This window comes from Zalophus californianus, chromosome 7 (genome assembly GCF_009762305.2).
Source record: "Zalophus californianus isolate mZalCal1 chromosome 7, mZalCal1.pri.v2, whole genome shotgun sequence".
Taxonomy (NCBI): Eukaryota; Metazoa; Chordata; class Mammalia; order Carnivora; family Otariidae; genus Zalophus; species Zalophus californianus.
In genome coordinates, this window is record NC_045601.1 from 143102102 (window position 1) to 143122168 (window position 20067).

The 20067-nt window shown below is 39.4% G+C and overlaps 1 long non-coding RNA gene across 1 annotated transcript in view; it reads right to left on the minus strand.

Annotated features, from left to right (window-relative positions):
- Positions 1 to 489: 489 nt before the first annotated feature.
- LOC113926518 overlaps positions 490 to 20067 on the minus strand; it is a 34015-nt gene continuing 14437 nt past the window's right edge. The window contains exons 2-4 of the long non-coding RNA XR_003521338.1: positions 3602 to 3717; positions 1124 to 1219; positions 490 to 716 (exon numbers count right to left, since the gene is read on the minus strand). This is a non-coding gene — a long non-coding RNA (uncharacterized LOC113926518). The remainder of the gene's footprint in view (positions 717 to 1123; positions 1220 to 3601; positions 3718 to 20067) is intronic.

Here is a 20067-nt window from a genome sequence, read left to right on the forward strand (position 1 = left end):
AGCCACTCTCTGAACACCACCTCCCCTCCCCACCCAAAGACTACCTTTTCCAGAATGCTCTTCCTGGTCATTTCAAAAGGTCAGATATAATCTCTCTCTCCTCAGTGTTTGTAACACAAATATAGTCTACCTGATAATCCAGTTATATGTGAATTCCCTTAGCATCCCCTCTAGCTTATACCGTAATTTAGAAGATCTAGCCCAATGCCTTGTGCTAGACTGGAGAACAGAACAAAGAACTGGAGTATAGAACAAAGAACTTCACAACTGAAAAAAATGTTCTACTTTGATCCTTAATTTTACTGGTAAGGACACTGATGCCCAGTTTAAGGGGCAAGTCATACTGACAGTGGGAGACAGAAATGCACAGTTCCTTCCTTCCTTATTGCCTACCATGAATAAAATCGCGTGTGCTCTGGGCTCTGTGCTAAGCCACAGGCAAGAGTATTTACTTTTAAGAAATTCAGAGTCTACTGACCAGAAAAGAAAACAGATTATTATGACACCATGTGATGGGATAGCTGTCTGTGGAATAAATAAACATATAAATCAACACATGAGTCAAAGAATACACTATCTTTGTAGTAATATTACGTGATCTTTCTAACAGTAAGTGTGAGGAAACATAACTTTTAATTCATTTAGTAAAATTACATCCCAAGTGGTAGGAAGAAATGTCAATCTAATTTGAGCCAGACAGGCTGATCTCCATCAGCCTGAAAAAAAAAAAAAGAGAGAGAGAATCTATTGCAAATGGAGAGGTGAGGTTTTCCATCATACTCTGTCTCTAGTTTTGCTCCCTTTGGTTCTTGTTGCTGCTTTGCATGTGTTCAGGATTTAGCTCTGAACACTCACTACCTGGGATAATTTCTGTCGTGTTTATTAACTGGCTGTGTGTTCACCTCAAGCAGACTGAAGATTCTATGGACTTGGACTGGATCACCCACTATTCATTTTATTTACTTATTTTTAAACTTGAATGTTCTTCTTGTAATGTTAGCTCTTCTCACTCCCCCGGAAGTCAGGTTTTCTAGCAGGTATGGTGCCTACTTAATTTAGATGCCAGAAAGAGTGTGATGAGGTTTACGACGAGGGTGTCTCCCAGACCTCCAGGATGCCTTACCTCGGAAGCTCAGGTCTGCTCTACCCACAGTGCATCAGGAAGGACCTCCAGTTGGGTGGTGTTAAAGGTAGTTTTATTTGAAAATGGTTCCAAAACCTGTAAAAGAGATAAAGCAGAGAAATATGTTTTGGAAACTTCCATGACCATTGTTTCGCCGGGATCTGTTCGGTACCTGGTACTCAGCCCGCCCTAAGAGATGGCGCTTCCATACTGTTTCAGCTCTTTGTGTAGACTAGCATTTTCAGTGTGTTGAATGCAGTCCCTTCCAACGGGACAACTGTGCCTTATTTTTATTCTACCATGACGGGCCTTGCTTTAAGGAATTCTCCTATGTGAAAATAGAGATTTATATTCTGTACACAAAAGCATTCCACCCTGGTACCAGTAAGGGTACAGGTGAATGAGCCCTCTCCTATGTGTACCTGGGGAGGACACTGGCTTGCTGGAACAACCAGGCAGAGCACACCGGATGCCACCACTCCAGCCCTCGGAACGCGTCCTGAGGAAATCACTATGAGAGTGTGCAAGACGCACCTACATGTTCATTTGCCGAATCACTGTTTCAAATAGTGAAAAGTTAGAAATGGCTTATAGGTAGATCACAGATGGTTCAGTAAACAGGCAGGTACAAAAGTCTGTATGATATGATTCTATTTTTACAAAAAGTGCATGTGGACGTGCTTGCAAACGAAAAGGAAAGATTAACCAGACATCAAGATCTAAAGGGCTCTCTTGGGGTGGTGGGTTTATTTGTGGTTTTAACTCTTTTCTTGGAATTTTTTTTGAATTTAACTTTCAAAAAAATTTTTTAAATGCCTTTTCTCAAATTTTCTATAGTAGAGATATATTATTTTTATAACCAGAAAAATAGTAAATAAACTCATAAATCCCATTTGAAAAGAGACAAAGATAAACTAGGCTGTGACTGTTTCCCAAGATTCCTTAGGGGATACTCTTACATTTATGACCTGCATCATCAAAACAATAGAACAAAACAGTCTTTAGCGTCAATATTCTAGAAGCTTCCAAGAGGAAACTATTTTCTTAGGAAAAATAACCTCTCAAGTCCCCACAAAACCTGCTTCCTTCCTTTTTTTTTTTTTTTAGAAGAAGTCAGGTATATGTTCTGTTGAAAATGAACAAAAGCTAGAATGCTTTACAACCATTACAAAGTTTGAGGTTTGAGGCGCCTGACTGGCTCAGCGGATGGAGCCTGTGACTCTTGATCTTGCAGTCATGAGTTCAAACCCCACGTTGGGTATAGAGATTACTTAAATATAAAACCTTAAAAAAAATTTTCTAAGGCTAATCTGTGTGTCTCAACACAAGGGATACCAAAGATACACTGATGAGTAAAAAAAATATAAGTTACAGAGCATATGTACTAGGAGAACATTAAAACAGCAATAACAAACTTTTCCCTCCAACTATATGGGACATTTTATTGAGAACAACTCTATTTAGATGAATGTTGATACACTCAGTAACTGGCCTGGGACACTATCCACTGAGCTTATCAAGAGTTATTAAGAGTTTGCCCTGGAGAGTGGGTGGAGGAAAGGCAGGAAACAGGGTTTTGTGGGAAGGGTGGGGTAGATTATTTACTTTTTATTTTACAGGCTTCAACATTCTTTACATTTTCTAAATGTAAGTTTTTTGAAAACATTCAAAAGGAAATAAGTAGAAGAAAAAAGGAAGGAAGGAAGGAAGGGAGGGAGGGAGGGAGGGAGGGAGGAAGGAAGGAAGGAAGGAAGGAAGGAAGGAAGGAAGGAAGGAAGGAAGGAAGGAAATTTTAAGACATGCCTGTGTTTGCAAGCCAAGGCAGAGCCAGATGGTAGGTTCTGCTTATTTACAATTAAATTCCTGCATTTTTCAGAGGGTCAGTAGTAAAGATAAGAAATGATTCTCCCTCCTGGTGATTCTTTTGCAAATATAAAAATGGCAAATTGGCCTTTCTGACATTTCAGCTCAAATGTTCCAGATATAATCTTAAAGATGTACACAGTTTTGTAAGGAGACACTTATATGGTTTTGAACTGGAGGCAGGAAGAAACTCAGTGGGTCATTCCGCTTAACCAACCAGTCCACCAAATTCACAAGGGACTGGGCACAGGCTAAAATGTGACATAGGAAAGCACTGTCTTCAATGACCATGTCCTTGTCACATAAACACCACCCCTCATTCTCATCTTGCCAAATACACACCTTCCCTCTAATAATGTCCCTTCATCTCCTATACCAAAAACTACTTGCAGAAGGGACTGAAACACATTTGTATGAATGTATAAATGATGACTCTTTAAAATATTACTTTCCTAAGATTTGCTTTTCACAGGTTAACAAAGGAATGAAGCTCTAATGGTGGAATCTCACATATCCATCAGAATTTGGGGGCATAGTCAGGCCCTGACTCTGCTTATAAATGCCCATGACCTCCTCTGCAGTGGCCTCGCATGTAGCAGGCATTTTCAGACTTACAGATGATGGTCTATGTCAGGATCCTGCTGCAGCCAGGTTTGGAATCCTATATACAAGTCATCCCAGCGAAGACCATTCTTCACCATATGTCTGATGACGTCAACCCGGCTCCAGATCTGAAACAGATACGGGACAGCTAGCAGAGGTGACCCAGCCAGCACAGAGTATCGACCCCTCATGTCCCTGGGAGAAGCAGCTGCCTGTGATGGCAGGGGCTTGGACAGTCCTGGAGAAAAGTCAAATGGAGTAGATGTCACAGGCTCAGGGAGGGAAGGGACCATGAGGGCTTCAGAAACCCAGGGAAGGAGAACAGGAACAGGCTCAGGAGCAGGGGAGCAGGTATAGCGACTGAGAGCACAGAGTGCCATCGCTGGGTTCAAATCCAGCCTCTGGCTGGGGGAAATTGGCAACCATTCTGCACCCTGGTTTTCTTACCTATAACATGAAGATAATGGAACCTTCCTCAGAGGCTGTCATGTGGATTAACAGAGTCAAGACTTACAAGGAGGCCTGGCACACAGTAAGCTCTCTGTGAATGTGTGCACTGCAGGGTTACTCTGCAGGCGAAGCGTTTATTCTCCTTCCAGAACATTCAGTGGCAAAGCAAAGACTGCAAGTTTACAGCGATCTGTGTGTTTCAGGCCTGCCACGGAGCAGGGGTCCCTTAATTAGGTGGCCAAGCCCTTACCTTTCAAGAATCCCCACTCCTGACACAGAAGCTTTTGAACAGTCAAAGGAGCACAGGATTAGAAGACGAGTGGAGTTGGTGTCGAGTGTTAGCCTTGCGCTTACCAATCAGGCGACCTTCACCTTGCTAAGCCTCTCTTACTGGGCTGTTGTGATACAAAAACGGTATCTCTTATAAAAAGGAGCTTGGGGCAGCATGCAGGGGCAGGACGCTAAGATCAGACGTGGCTTTGACATTTCATTAGTACCTGTGTTCAAGTTTCCCAGGAGCTTTTCCAGGGTCGGGCATCAGCTTTCTTCCCCCCAAAAATAGCACACGAGTGCCAGCCGAGGCCAACTGTCATAAATGGCAGGCTCTTCAGTGACACAGAAGGATTCGAAGATGTGCACCTTGGATTTACTTCTCTGCCTGCACCGTCCCTGTAACACTATATGCATTGTGCTCTGAAACACAGCTCAGAGACCCTGTTCTTTTACCAGCAGATTTAGAAACTTGACGGCACAGTTTGGTCAGGAGGCGGCTGCCTCTCATAAGATGTGGGATCCAGGTCTAGTTCCTCACAGTGGAGGGGAGATGGCCTTTCTGACCTTCCGTTCCGGAGGATGGGAGTCTCCCCCAACAGGAGACTGGGGGACAGGACCGAGAAATATTTAGGGTAGAAAATGGGAAGGTCTAGATAACTGATTAGCTCTGGGGCTGAGGGGACGGGAAGGATGGAGGGTTACTCCCCTGTGTCTAGTATGGCTCCTGGTCAGGGGACAACATTGCCAAGAATCCAGAAAAGGAGAAAGAGCAGTTCTAGAGAAGGAAAAAGATATGTTGAATTTCAAACAGGTTGAAAAGGAGGTACCAAGGACTTGGGAATCTGGGTGATGATATATCTAGCGGGCCGTGGACGGTAAAGAATCGCAACAATGACCATGTTGTCGGGCGGGACGTGCGGGTTTCGGAGTCATTAGCAGATTAGTGGCTCCAGCAGACAAGGTCACCCAGGAAGAGACTCGAGAGGAAGAGTGAGTTGAACAGAGAGCCCTAGAGGGACACAAGCTTTTAGTGATGCCTGGAGAAAGAGAGACCCCAAAATAATGCAGAAGGATAGTCAGGAAGTGAAAAAAAACAAGGGGCAGTGTCATAGCAATGGAGAAAGGACTCCAGGTCGAAAGAACGGACGGGGGGCTCAGTCGGTTAGGCATCCAGCTCTGGATCTTGGCTCAGGTCAGGATCTCAGGATTGTGGGATCGAGCCCTGTGTCGGGCCCTGTGCTCAGCACAGAGCCTGCTTGAGAACTCTCTCTCCCTCTCCCCTTGTCCATCTCCCCACCCCGCACCACATTCTTTCTCTCTCTCTCCCAAATAAATAAGTAAATCTTAAAAAAAAAAAAAAAAAAGATGGACAGATCACATGCATAAATGTGTCTTCTGCGTACTTCCAGGCCCAACCAAAATGTTCACAGGTATAAGCTGCCAGAGACCAGGAAGCAAAGCGAGTCATTGACAAGCAGGAGATTTCAGCTAACTTGAGTCTGGAAAGCAGGCTGAGGAGTGGCAACCAAAGACAGAGTCACAGGATCCCGGAGCGTGAGAGGAAGGGTGTCCGGACGTGCAGGGAGTAGAGGTGGGTTCCCAAGGATGACTGTGAGGACACACAGCACAACGTACATCAAACAGCTGACCCCTTCCTATGCCTGTGCTCTGCTCTCACCAAGGACCTTCAGATAGTTCTCTGAGCAAATGGAATCGATTTCGGGGGGAGAACGAGGGCAAGTGGGATCTGTGTGGTGTCTCGAAGCAAGGAGGGCCGTACCTCGGTACCTGGGAGACCCCCAGCCTCACAGCCAGCTCCTCACTTCCATACCTCAAACTGGTGACCTCCTGACCGAAGACAGCCGAACCTTGTTTCACAGTCCCTTTTTAAAAACTGAATTAGCTTTCTGCTAAGTTGTCAAGCTGCGTATTTCATGTAAAGATCCAGACTTCCAAGTTCTCTGGAAAATTCAGACCAGCTGGAGCTCCTCAGGGGCGGCCCCCTGCCAACCCAGCACGTCCTTTCCACATCCACACCCAGGTCTCCTGAGTACAGGACCTGCCTTGGGTCAGCTGTGAGCGCTGAAGCAGGTAGTCCCTGCCTCTAAGGAGAGCCTGCTGGGTGACAAGTGCAGTACATATACTGAGAGCCCTAAGTCAAGGACCTAGACCAAGTCCTAAGCTTGAAAAGTCTTTTTATTGGTAAATAGAGATGAATCCCTTACTTCTTGAAAGTCGCTTACAAATGAAGAAAGATCAGCCTGCAGTAAGCAACATTGCATATGAGAAGCCAAAGGAGCAATGCCTTCGGGTGTCCAGGGGGAGTGACTTGCCCACCAGCATCCTGTGCTCAGCTAACCTGTCCTGCAGCAGGAGGCAGAAAAGTATTTAAAGCTTAGCTCCCATGCACCCTTTCTTTGGCAGTTACAAGCAGAGAGTCCAAAGCCAAGGCGGCTTAGACCTGGCTGGGGTCTGGAAGCAGATAAGGGTGGTGCAGGGTGACAGATCTGCAGCAGACCTCAAGGAGCCCATCCAGACTGGAGCAGGAGGAGGAGGTCGACTACCGGAGCCATGCATCTAGGAGAGAGGGAGAGTTGGTGAAACGGAAAATATACTTACGAGTTTGAAAAACTCATGGTTAAGAAAAGGTAACATGAGAGGGCTCCGGGTTGCAAGCAGAAGAGCTCTTCCAAGGACAGGCATAAGCAAACTTCAGACAAGAAATCTCACTAAAATCCTGACATATAGGGGTGCCCTGGTGGCTCAGTCGGTTAAGTGTCTGCCTTCAGCTCAGGTCATGATCCCAGGGTCCTGGGATCGAACCCCACATCGGGCTCCCTGCTCAGCAGGGAGTCTGCTTGTCCCTCTCCTGTTCCCCCTGCTTGTGCTCTCGTGCACGCTCTCACTTTCTCTCAAATAAATAAAATCTTAAAAATAAAAAATCCTGACAGATAAAAGCACCAAAAGCCACATTACACAGGGCCAAGTATGCAGCAGGCGTGATGATTCAGCCCACAGTACATTTAAGTCTGCAACAGAGCTGCTGTTTGCATCACCCAACAGATGCATTGTGAAAAGCTGTGAAAAGGTGACTTTCAGTTAAATATTTTACATGAACCTGTGAATCAAAAATGTCCAAAGATGAATCTCCTTTAAGGCTAGCAGATACCTTAATGTATAGACTTGGTGAATTCAGATTTGAGAAGCAACACAGTGGCTAATACGTAGACTCTGGAGCTAGACCCCTGAGGTCAGTCCTCCGCACCATCGCTTTTGAGCTGGACAGCCTCAGGCAAGCTCCTGGACATCATGGCGATGTCCTCATCCACAGGTGGGTACTATAGTGATATCTCGTCCATAAGGTTGTTGTCGAATAAATGACTTATAATTTTATAAAGTGCTTCGAGCTATGTAAGCGTTTGTTAAATAAAGCAATATATTTAATAGATCCATCTTGCTTAAAATGGGTGCTTTGCATAGGGTTTTCCTATATGTGAAAACCCAGTTTTTTAAAACCCAGCAAGCAGGCAGTAGGTTATTGGTTTTCTGAAGTTTTGGCCTAGGATTCTCTTCAATGGCAAGTACTTTGCTAAATACCAAAATACAAGTCAAATGATTAAAATGTAGCTTAAGAACGTATCTGATCTAGGGGCGCCTGGGTGGCTCAGTTGTTAAGCATCTGCCTTCGGCTCAGGTCGTGATCCTGGGGTCCTGGGATCAAGCCCCGCATTGGGCTCCCTGCTCAGCAGGAAGCTTGCTTTTCCTTCTCCCACTTCCCCTGCTTGTCGTTCTTGCTCTCGCTATCTTTCTCTCTATCAAAGAAATAAAATCTTAAAAAAAAAAAGAAATGAAGAATGCCTTTGATGAGCTCATTAGTAGCCTGGACATGGCTAAGGAAAGAATTTCTGAGCTTGACACTATGACAAAAAAAACTTCCAAAACTGAAAAGCAAAGAAAAAAGACTGGAAAAGAAATGGAATGGAATGTCCAAGACCTGTGGGAGAAGTACAAAAGGTATAAATAACATACATATAATCAGAATACTAGGAAGAGAATAAAGAGAGAAAGGAACGGAAAAAAAATATTTGAAATAAAAATGACTGAGAATTTCTCCCAAATTAATGTCAGACATCAAACCATAGGTCCAGGAAGTTCACAGAACACCAAACAGGATAAATGCAAAATAAAATAAAATAAAATAAAATACATAAATAAATTTACACCTAGGCATATCATATTCAAACTGCAGAATATCAACAATAAAGAAAAAATCTTGAAAGAAGGAGGAAAAAAATCTTACCTATAGAGGAGCTAAGATAAAAATTACACACTAATTCTTGGAAACTGTGCTAACAAGAAAAGAGTGGAGTGAAACGTTTAAAGTGTTGAAAGAAAAAGGCCCACCAATCTAATATTCTGTATCCTGCAAAATTATCCTTCAAAAGTAAAGGAGAAATAAAGACTTTCTTAGACAAACAAAAACTGGAGGAATGTGTCACCAGTAGACCCACCCTACAAGAAAAGTAAAAAGAAGTTCTTCGCAGAAAAGGAAATGGTATAGGTTAGAAACTTAGATCTATATAAAGAAAGAAGGAGCATTAAAGAAGGAATAAGTCAAAGTCAAATTTTTTTCTTAGTTGATATAACAGATAACAGTTGGTTTAAAATAATAATAGCAAAAATGTATCCAACTATTTTAGCTTATATGTAATTGAAATTAATGACAATTATACAAGGGAAGGGAGGAAATTATTATAAGGTATCTGTACTACTTGTGAAGTGTTATCATGTTATTTGAAAGTGGACTTGGACTAGCTATAAACCTATATTGCATACTGTAGGGAAACCATTAAAAAAGTTTTTAAAAATACTATTATTGACATGCTAAGAAAGGAGAGAAAATGGAATCATATAGAATACTCAATTAAAAACACAAAGGCAAAAAAAAGAAGAGTGGAAGAAAAAAATAGAAACAAATAACAAGAGCAATGAATAGAAAAGAGGAACAAATATGGTAGTTATAAATCCAACTATAATACTTTAAGCATCAAAGCTCTAAATATACCAATTAAAAGACAGACTGTCAGACTAGATAAAAAAGCAAGATCTAGCTATAGGCTGTCTGTAAGAAACCAGCTTTTTTTTAATTTGAGTATAGTTGACACACAATGTTACATTAGTTTCAAGTTTTCTCTTCAAGTTTTTATGGAACATTCACTAATACAGACCACATTTGGAGCCATAAAACAGACCTTAATAAATTTAAAGGAATAGAAATCATACAATTTATTCTCTAAGAGCACAAAAGAATTAAACCAGAAGTCAATAACAAAAAAATTGCTGGAAAATCCCCAAATGCTTAATGATTAAACAACACAACTCAAAATAAAACATGTGTCAAAGAAGAAATCTCAAAAAAAAAATTTCTCATATTTTAAACTAAATGAAAATTTGAGTTATCAAAATTTGTGAAATGCAGTGAAAGCAGTGTTTATGGGGAAATTTATGGTGTTGAATGCATATATTAGAAAAGAAATATCTAAAATTAATAATATAAGCTTCTACCTCAGGAAACTAGAAAAAGCAGAGCAAATTAAATCCAAAGTAAGCAAAAAGAAATAATAAAAATTAGAGCAGAAATCAATGAAATTGTAAAAAGAGAATCTTTAAAGAAAATGAACAAAACTAAAAGCTGGTTCTTTGAATGGATCACTTAAATTGTTAAGTTTCTAGACAGGTCAACTAAGAAAAGAGAGAAAACACAAATTACTTATATCAGAAATGGCAAAGGGGACAACACTACAGATCCCATGAACATTAAAAGAAGAAGAAAGGAATACTATGAATAATTCTATGCTCACAAATTTGATAAGCTAGATGAAACAGACCAATTCCTTGAAAAAAACCTGCCAAAACACACACAAGAAGAAACAGACAATCTGAATAGGTCGATGTCTACTAAATAGATTGAATCAGTAACAAATAACATTCCAAAACAAAAAAACATCAGGCTCAGATGAGTTGACTGGTGAAATCTACCAAACATTTAAGGAAAAAAATTATACCAATTCTCTACAATTTCACTCAGAATATAGAGGCAGAGGGTATACTTCCTAATTCATTCTATGAGCCCATCATTACACTAATATCAAAACCAGACAAAGATGTTCCAAGAAAACTATAGACCAATATCTCCCATGAACATAGATGCAAATATCCTTAGGAAAATAATAGCAAATCGAATTCAACATTATGTAAGAAGAATGATACACCACAAATAGGTAGGATTTATTCCAGGTAATGAAACACTGGTTCAACATTAAAAAATCAATTAATGTAATCCATCAAGTCAACCACCTAAAGAAGAAAAATCACATGATCATATAATAGATACAGAAAAAGCATTTGGGGAACATGGGTGGCTCAGTCAGTTAAGCATCCAACTCTTGGTTTCAGCTCAGGTCATGATCTCAGTGTCATAGGATCAAGCCCCACACTGGGCTCCACACTCAGTGCAGAATCTCCTGGAGATATTCTCTCTCCCTCTCCCTTGCCCACTCCCCCCCTCAACTTGTACTCACCCTCTCTTTCTAAATAAATAAATTCTTAAAAAAAAATAAAAAAGAAAAAGCATTTGACAAAATCTAATGCCCATGCATGATAAAAACACCATAAACTAGGAATTGAGGGGGAACGTCCTCAACTTGATAAACAACATCTTCAAAAAACCAAAAGCTAATATCAAACTTAATGGTGAGAAACTAGAAGCTTTCCTGCTAATATCAGGAACAAAGAAAAATGTTCCCTCTCACTACTTCTTTTCAACATTGTGCTAGGACTCAACATTGTGCTGGAAGTCCTAGCTAAGACATTAAGACAAGAAAAAGAAATAAACATATATAGATTGAGAAAGGAGAAATAAAACCATCTTTGTTTGCAGATGACATGATCGTCTATGGAAAAAACCTGAGAATCAACAACAACAAAAACCTTGGAACTAACAAGCAATTATAGCAAGGTTACAGGATCCAGGGTTAATATACAAAAGTCAATCACTTCCCTATATATCAACAATAAACAAGGAGAGTTTGAGATAAAAAACACAATACTATTTACATTAACAGCTAAAAAGATGAAATACTCAGGTGTAAATCTAACAAAATATATATCAGATCTACATAATGGTGAAAAAAAATCAAAGAACTAAATAAATGAAAGATTCCATGTTCACGGATGGGAAGACAACATTGTCAGGATGTCAATTCTTCCCAACTTGATCCATAGAATCAACACAATTTCAGTCAGAATCCTAGCATGTTATTTTGTGGATACCAACTGATATGAAGAGGCAAAAGACCCAGAATAACCAATACAATAGTGAAGGAGAACGAAGTCAGAAGATTGAAACTACCAGACTTCAGCACTTACTATAAAGCTACAAAAATCTACAAATCAAGACCGAGTTGCAAAAGAATACACAAATAGGTCAATGGAACAGAGTAGAGAGCCCCAAAATAGACCTACACAAATACAGTCCACTGATCTTTCACAAAGGAGCAAAGATAGTCTTCTCAACAAATGGTGTTGGAACAACTGGACATTCACATCCAAAAGAATAAACCTAGACCATACTCTTCTTACAAAAATCCATTCAAAATGGCTCAGATACCTAAATGCAAAACGCAAAACTATAAAACTCCTAGAAGATTACATAGAAAATCTAGATGACCTTGGGTCATGACTTTTTAGATACAGCATGTAAGACTTCATCCATGAAAGAATTATTGATAAGCTGGGTGCCATTAAAAGCAAAAACTTCTGTTCTATGAAAGACAGTGTCAAGAGAATGAGAACACAAGCCATAGATGGGGAGAAAATATTTGCAAAAAAAAAAAATAAACAAACAAAGAACTCTTAAAACTTAACAATAAGAAAACATAGAATCCCATCAAAAAATGGGCCAAAGATCTGAAGAGACATCTCACAAAAAACATACTGGTGGCAAATAATCATATGAAAAGCCACTCAACATCAAATGTCATTAGGGAATTGCAAATTAAAATAACAACTGGATACCATTACACACCTATTAGAACAGCCCAAATCCAGAACACTGAAAGTATCAAATGCTGGTGAGGATATGGAGCAACAGGAACATCCATTTATTTCTGGTGGGAATGCAAAATGGTAGCCACTTTGGAAGATAATTTGGTGGTTTCTTATAAAACTAAATACTCAGGGTGCCTGGGTGGCTCATCTGGTTAAGTGTCATACTCTTAGTTTCAGCTCAGGTCATGATCTCAGTCAGGGTTGTGAGATTGAGCCCCACATCGGGCTTCGAGCTCAGCATGGAGTCTGCTTGAGATTCTCTCTCTCCGTCTTCCTCTGCTCCCCCCCTTGCTCATTCTCACACACACTCTCTCTAAAATAAATAAATAAATAAATAAATAAATAAATAAATAAATAAATAAAATTAAAAAGAAAAAAACTAAACATACTCTTACTATACAATCCAGCAATCATACTCCTTGGTATTTACCCAAATGAGTTGAAAACTATGTCCACACAAAATCCTGCACATGGATGTTTACAAAAGCTTTATTCATAACTGTCCAAATCTGGAAGCAACCAAGATGTGCTTCAGTAGGTGATTGGACAAATAAACTGTGGTCCATCCAGACAATGGAATAATACTTAGTGCTAAAAATAAATGTGCTATCAAGCCACAGAAAAACGTAGGGAAAACTTAAATGCATATTACTAAATGAAAGAAGACTAAATGAAATGCCTATATACAGTATAATTCCAACTATACGACATTCTAGAAAAAGGCAAAACCTAAAGAGACAGTGGTTCCCAGGGTTTAGGGGTGAGGGACAAATGAATAGGCAGAACACAGAAGTGAATGAAACTATTCTGTATGATATAATGGTAGACACATATCGTTATATATTTAACCAAACCCGTAGAATTTATACAAATTGACACACCACCACCAAAAACGAACACTAATGTAAACTACAGATTTGGGGTGATGATGATGTGCCAATATAGGTTCATCAACTGTAATAAATGTACCACTCTGGTGTGGTACATTCACAATGGGGGAGGCTCTGTATATATGGGGCAACAATATATATGGAAACTGTGTACTTTCTGCACAACTTTGCCAAGAACCTAAAACTTCTCTAAAATATAAAGTCTATGTAAAAAAAAAAAGAAAGAAAAAAAGAAATGAGCTATCAATCCATAAAAAGACATGGCTGAACCTTAAATGCATATTACTAAGTGAATAATCCAGTCTGATTAGGCTACATACTATGTGATTCTATTTACATGGCATTCTGGAAAAGGCAAAACTACAGAGACAGTAAAAAGATCAATGATTACCAGGGGCTCAGGGAGTGGGGTGAGGGTCAAACAGATAAAGCACAGGAGAATTTTAGGGTGGGTGAAACTGTAACAGTGGGAATGACATACACATTTGTGAAAAGCCACACAACTTTATAGAACAGGGTGAGCCTCAATGTAGGCAAATTTTTAAAAAATCATTTAGAAGGTGGAGGGATCCTAAGAAAGAATGTATATACTCAGCCTGACTCAAGGAGGGGGGCACACAAATTCTTACCCCTTAAATGTGTGTGATTTTCTGTCAAAGAACACCTTTGGGAAGGAGAGAGAAAGAGAAAACAACTTTACAGTGGAGAAATGTGACAAACACTACCTCATTCAGGTGCTCAAGGTCAATATCAACAGTGATAAATTATGTTACTATGTGACCTTGATGTGATATAATGAAATGGCACTTTACCTCTGTGATTCCTCCCCAAAACCCATAACCTTAGTCTAATCTTGAGAAAAACATCAAGTTCCAATAAAGAGATGCCCTACAATATATTTGATCAGTATTCCTTGAAATTATCAAGATCATCAAAAACAAGGAAAGCCTGAGAAACTGTCCCAGCTAAGAGGTGCCCAAGAAGACATGATGATTAAATGTAATGTGGTATCTTAGATGTGATCCTGGGACAGAAAAAGGCCTTAGGTAAAACTAAGAAGATGTGAATAAACTAGTTAAGAATAATGTATCAACACTAGTTCATTAATTGTAACAAACATGTCATGCTAGTGCAAATGCTAGTAGAAGAAACTGGGTGTGGTATATGTGAAAACTATTTACTAGCCTCTCAATTTTTCTGTAAATATAAAACTTTTCCAAACAAAGAAGTTTACTTAAAAAGTAAATGCTGGGGCGCCTGGGTGGCTCAGATGGTTAAGCGTCTGCCTTCCGCTCAGGTCATGATCCCAGGGTCCTGGGATCGAGCCCCACATCGGGCTCCTGGCTCAGCAAGCAGCCTGCTTCTCCCTCTCCCTCTGCCTCTCTCCCTGCTCATGCTTTCTCTTCTCTCTCTCTGTATCTCTGTGTCTCAAATGAATAAATAAAATCCTTAAAAAATTTTAAAAAAAGTAAATGTTATCTTGCTTCAAAATTTGTAATAGTTATTTTATTTAATAAAACCAAAACCCATAAAATTTAATGTTTTAAAATATGGCCTGATAAATGAGGCAAAGAATAGAGTACATTCAAAATAAAAGAGTGACCTAGAAGAAACCATAGGCAGTAATCTCATTGATATTGGCCTTAGCAACATTTTTCTAGATATGTCTCCTCAGGCGAGAGAAACAAAAGCAAAAATAAGCATCGGGACTACACCAAAATAAGCTTTTGCACAGCAAAGGAAACTATCGACAAAATGAAAAGGCAACCTACGGAATAGGGGAAGATATTTGTAAATGATAAATCCCATAAGGGGTTAGTGTCCAAAGTATGTAAAGAACTTATACAACTCAACATCCAAAGAAACCCCAGTCTAATTTGAAAACGGGCAGAGAACCTGAATAGACATTTTTTCCAAAGAAGATGTACAGATGGCTAACAGACACATGAAAAGACACGCAACATCACACACATCATCAGGGAAATGCAAATCAAAACCACAGTGAGCTACCCCCTTACACCTGTCAGAATGGTTAAGATCAAAAAGACAAGAAATAACAGTGTTGGGGAGGATGTAGACAAACAAGGAACCCTCGTGCACTGCTGGTGGGAATGTAAATTGGTGCAGCCCCTGTGGAGAACAGTAAATTAAAAATAGCAATACCATACAATCCAGGAATTCCACTAATGGGTATTTACCCAAAGAAATGAAAGCACTACTTTTCAAGACATAGGCACCCCTATGTTTATTGCAGCATTATTTACAATAGCCAAGATATGGAAGCAACCAAAGTGTTCACTGATGGATGAATGGATAAAGAAGAGGTGGTGTGTACACACACACACACACATATAACAGTGGAATGTTACTTAGCCATAAAAAAGAGTACGATCTTGCCATTTGTGACAACATGGTGGACCTAGAGGGAATTATGCTAAGTAAAATAAGTCAAAGAAAGACAAATACCATATGATTTCACTTGGAATCTAAAACACGGAACAAAACAAAAGCAAAAACAGACCCATAAATACAGAGAACAAACTGATGGTTGCCAGAAGAAAGAGGCTGGGAAGGCAATGGGCGAAATGGATAAGAGGGAAGGGGGGGGTACAGGTTTCCGGGTTTGGAATGAATAAGTCACAGAAATAAACGGTACAGCATCGGGAATACAGGCAATGGGGTATTGTAATAGTGCTAGATGGTGACAGCCAGGGGCTACACTCGCGGTGAGCACAGCATAAAGTACAGAGATGCTGAGTCACTACGCTATATGCCTGAAAGCAATGTTAACATTGTGTGTCAACTATGCTTCAATTCAGACAATTTTTTAACGGATAATCCTCCTCCGTTGGCTTATTGGGAGGATTAAATGGAATAGCAGAAAAGCACTCAGTGCTGCATGATGCCACTTATCTGCAGCACCAAGAGCAGTCAAATTCAAAGAAGACAGAAAGAGGAAATGGTGGCTGCCGGGGCTGGAGGGAGAGAGAATGGGGAGTTACTGATTAGTGGTATAGTTTCAGTTTTGCAGGATGAAGAGTTTTGGAGATGGATGGTAGTGATGGGTGCACAACTTGGGAATGTAATTAATGCCACTGAACTGAAAGCTTAAAAATAGTTCAGATGGCATATTTCATGTTATACATATTTCACCACAGGTGTTAAAAGAAGCACTTAGAGCCTTGCCAGGCAACTTTTGTTCATCTGAGAAAAAAAAAGTAGAAGAGTGAGCTACTTACAGGAATTACAGGAAAACAGAAACAAGATATACAAAGACAGTCAGGGAGGAGGGGGGAAGAAGGTGGAAACTGTGAGGGAGAATTCTGAGATGAATGTTGTGAGGAAGTAAACTGCGCTCTCTGGTCACAAGGAGCCATACTCTTCTCCCTTCCGGGTTTTAAAGCCTGATGCTTTGAGAACAGAACAAAATATTCATTTAATCACCTAAACATATAAAACGTATTGTTATTATTATGGCAATTGTATAAGACATTTTCTGTCTTCAAAGTGTTGTGTTGAATAATAACAGATTGTCAAGAGTTGACAGTTTTTGCAAAAAATGGCAGTTTCAGTTTCAGTTTAATCTATTATACAGAGCCAGTGTTCCTATTCTTAACATCTTATAAACAAACAAAAAATGAGCTCCTTCATTTGTCTATTAGGGCACACGCTACATTCACACAGAACCTTATGGTTTTCCAAGTCTTATTTAATCAGAATCTCACCAAACATCAACATAAACCCATGAGGAAACTATCTTTACAAAAATAAATGGCCTTTTTACAAGAAAGTAAAGATAAAATAATAAATGACAATAACAGACAAAACAGTAATTAACATCAAAGATTTGAACCACACAATTAACAAGCTGCACCATATATGTATAACCATATGTATAAAACCATCTGCCCAACAACCACAGAATGCACGTTCTTTTCAAGAGCACACAAAACCTTTACAAAATTTGACTATGTATACTGAGCCATAAGGTAAATCTTATCAAGTTTCAAAGTACTGAAATCATGAACATGTTATCTGACACCAATGCAATTAAGTCAGAAATAAAAAAAATGTATACAATCTATATACTTGGGTCAAAAATAAATCATAAGGGAAACTAAGTAATATTTCACATTGAATATTATGAGAACTAAGATATCAAAATGTGTAGTATGAAGGTAAGCAGTGCTTAGAGAGAAATATTTAGACTTAGATATGAATATTTCAAAAAGGCTAAAAATAATAAGTTTAGCATCAAACTCAAGAACACTGAAGAATAATAAAATAATTCAAAGAAAGTAGAAAGAATATAAGAACAGATATTAATAAAATAGAAACTCTACATATATTATATAGGATCAACAAACACAAAGGTATTTCTTTGATAAGACTAATAACGCTGAAAAATTTCTAATGTAATTGTTAAGTAAACTAGGAGCAAAAATACGAATGCCAAAATTAGGAATGAAAAGAAAATTACAGATTCTACAGACCATTAAAAATATAATAAGTAGACAATATTAACTATTTCAATATTTGAAAATTCAGATGAAATGGATAAATTCCTAGGAAAATATAATACACCAAATGAATTTAAGAAGAAATAGCAAACCTGAATATCCACCGCTAAAGATCATGATTGGTGGTCTAAATTTTTCCCACAAAAAAAACTCCAAGCCCAGTGGCTTCACACAAGTTCTACTAAACTCAATGTAGAAATCATTTCAAACTTAGAAAAATTTTCAGATAATTGAAGTGGCATAAACAATTCCCCCAACTCATTGTATAAGGCTCTTTTAATCTTTTTTTTAAGGTAATCTCTACACCCAACATGGGGCTCAAACAAGATCAAAAGTTGCATGTTCTTTCGACTGAGCCAACCAGGTGCCCCAAGGCTACCTTAATCTTTGGGACAGTATGAGAAAAATCATTTAGAGGCCAATTTTACTCATAAACATGGATGCAAAAATTCTAATAAAAATATTCATAAACCCAGACCAGCAATATATGAAAAAGATAAAACATCATAACCAACTAGGCTTTATTCCAGAAATTTGAGGTTAATTTAACATTAAAAAAATTAAGAGAACTCTCCACAAAAACAGATTCAATGAGGAAAATCATATAATCATCTCAATAGACACATTTAAGAAAATTACATCCATTCATGACAAAAACTCATAGCAAAATAGGAAAATTTCTTATTGAGAAAGAACATGTAAACCAAACCAACCAAACCAAACCAAGTCTTACAGCAAATATCCATAATGGTAAAACACTGAACACTTTCCTTTGATCCTGGAAATAAAATATGGATGCCTCCAATTACCACTTTTATTCAATGTTGTACTGGAAGACCGACCCAGGACATTAAGGCAAGAAAAAGAAATTTTAAAATATAAGAGTTGTAAAAAAAAGAGGCAATTTAGAGGGAGACTGAAATCTTCTTTTTAAAAGATATTTTGAGCTTCTAGAATGACTGCAGCCTGGAAATTTCAATTTGCTCAGTAACAAATTTGAGTTCTTTGAAGCCAGAAAACCTTTTCAAAAGCAATTATGAGAGCATGGTGGGTGAGACTTCCGGAAGCACAAACATGCAGACAGCTGAGGTGAATTTCAGTTGTCTTCAGATACCAGCCAACCTTTACCCACACAGCTCCACCCCTTAGAGCCCAGCAAGTGGAGGTTGAGTTTAGATAAACTTCTAATTCCCTGCCAGCACCAGAGTTGTGGCTGGATGTGTGTGGGGGGGTGGCCGGGTGTGGGGACTGGGCGGGGGGTGTATGGGTGTGTGTGGGGTGGCTGGGTGTGGGAGTGCGTGTGGGGATGTGTGTGCCCAGGCACATGAATGGGGTGAGAGAGGAGAAAGCATCAAGGAGGAATTAATAAACCCCTTAACTTTGTGTACGCTCCTAAAAGTGAGTCAGCTTGTTACATACACATACACACACTGTTTTTTTTTTTTTTTAATGCAATAAGAATAACTGCTTTATTAGAGAAGAAAGGGTATCTGTAGACTATTTTCCACTGGGGTGTAGAGTTTCGTTCTGGCCCCAGCTCATGCCTGATTCCTACACTCTTCTGACTGTGCTTCTGTCTTCCCAGTCCCTGGAGCCCAGAACAGTGTCAGCTCAGGCAGATCCAAACCCAGATCTCCTGGCAAGTCTGGGATCCTCTTCTTGGTTTATTTCCCCCTATTTGACAAACTCCCTGTCCCTTGGCTGGTCACTATTCCAGCTCTTGCAAGCAGCTCTTCTGTGGTTCTTTAAACAACAACCATACAAATACAATAAGCCATAAAGGACTATCAGAGAGTTGGTCGGCCCATCAGTTTTTTAAAAACTCACCTCCAGTCCTTCCTCCACTGAAATCACTCCATTTCTTTTTTTTTTTTTAAGATTTTATTTATTTATTTGAGAGAGAGGGGGAGAGAGAAAGAGAGTGTGCACAATGAGGGGGGCAGAGGGAGAGGAAGAAGCAGGCTCCCCACCGAGCAGGGAGCCTGACTTGGGGCTCAATCCCAGGACCCTGATCATGACCTGAGCTGAAGGCAGACACGTAACCGACTGAGCCACCCAGGCGCCCCACTCACTCCATTTATAACTGATTTTTCTTTCTCCTGAATTCCTGGAGAATTCTGCACCAAACAAATGGCACTTGAAGAAAAAGGGGTAATATTAAATTCTCTAAATATGTTGTTTATGTTCATCATGTCTCTTTGTAAGACTGTAGCTTCTGGAGCACAGAGAATGTGAC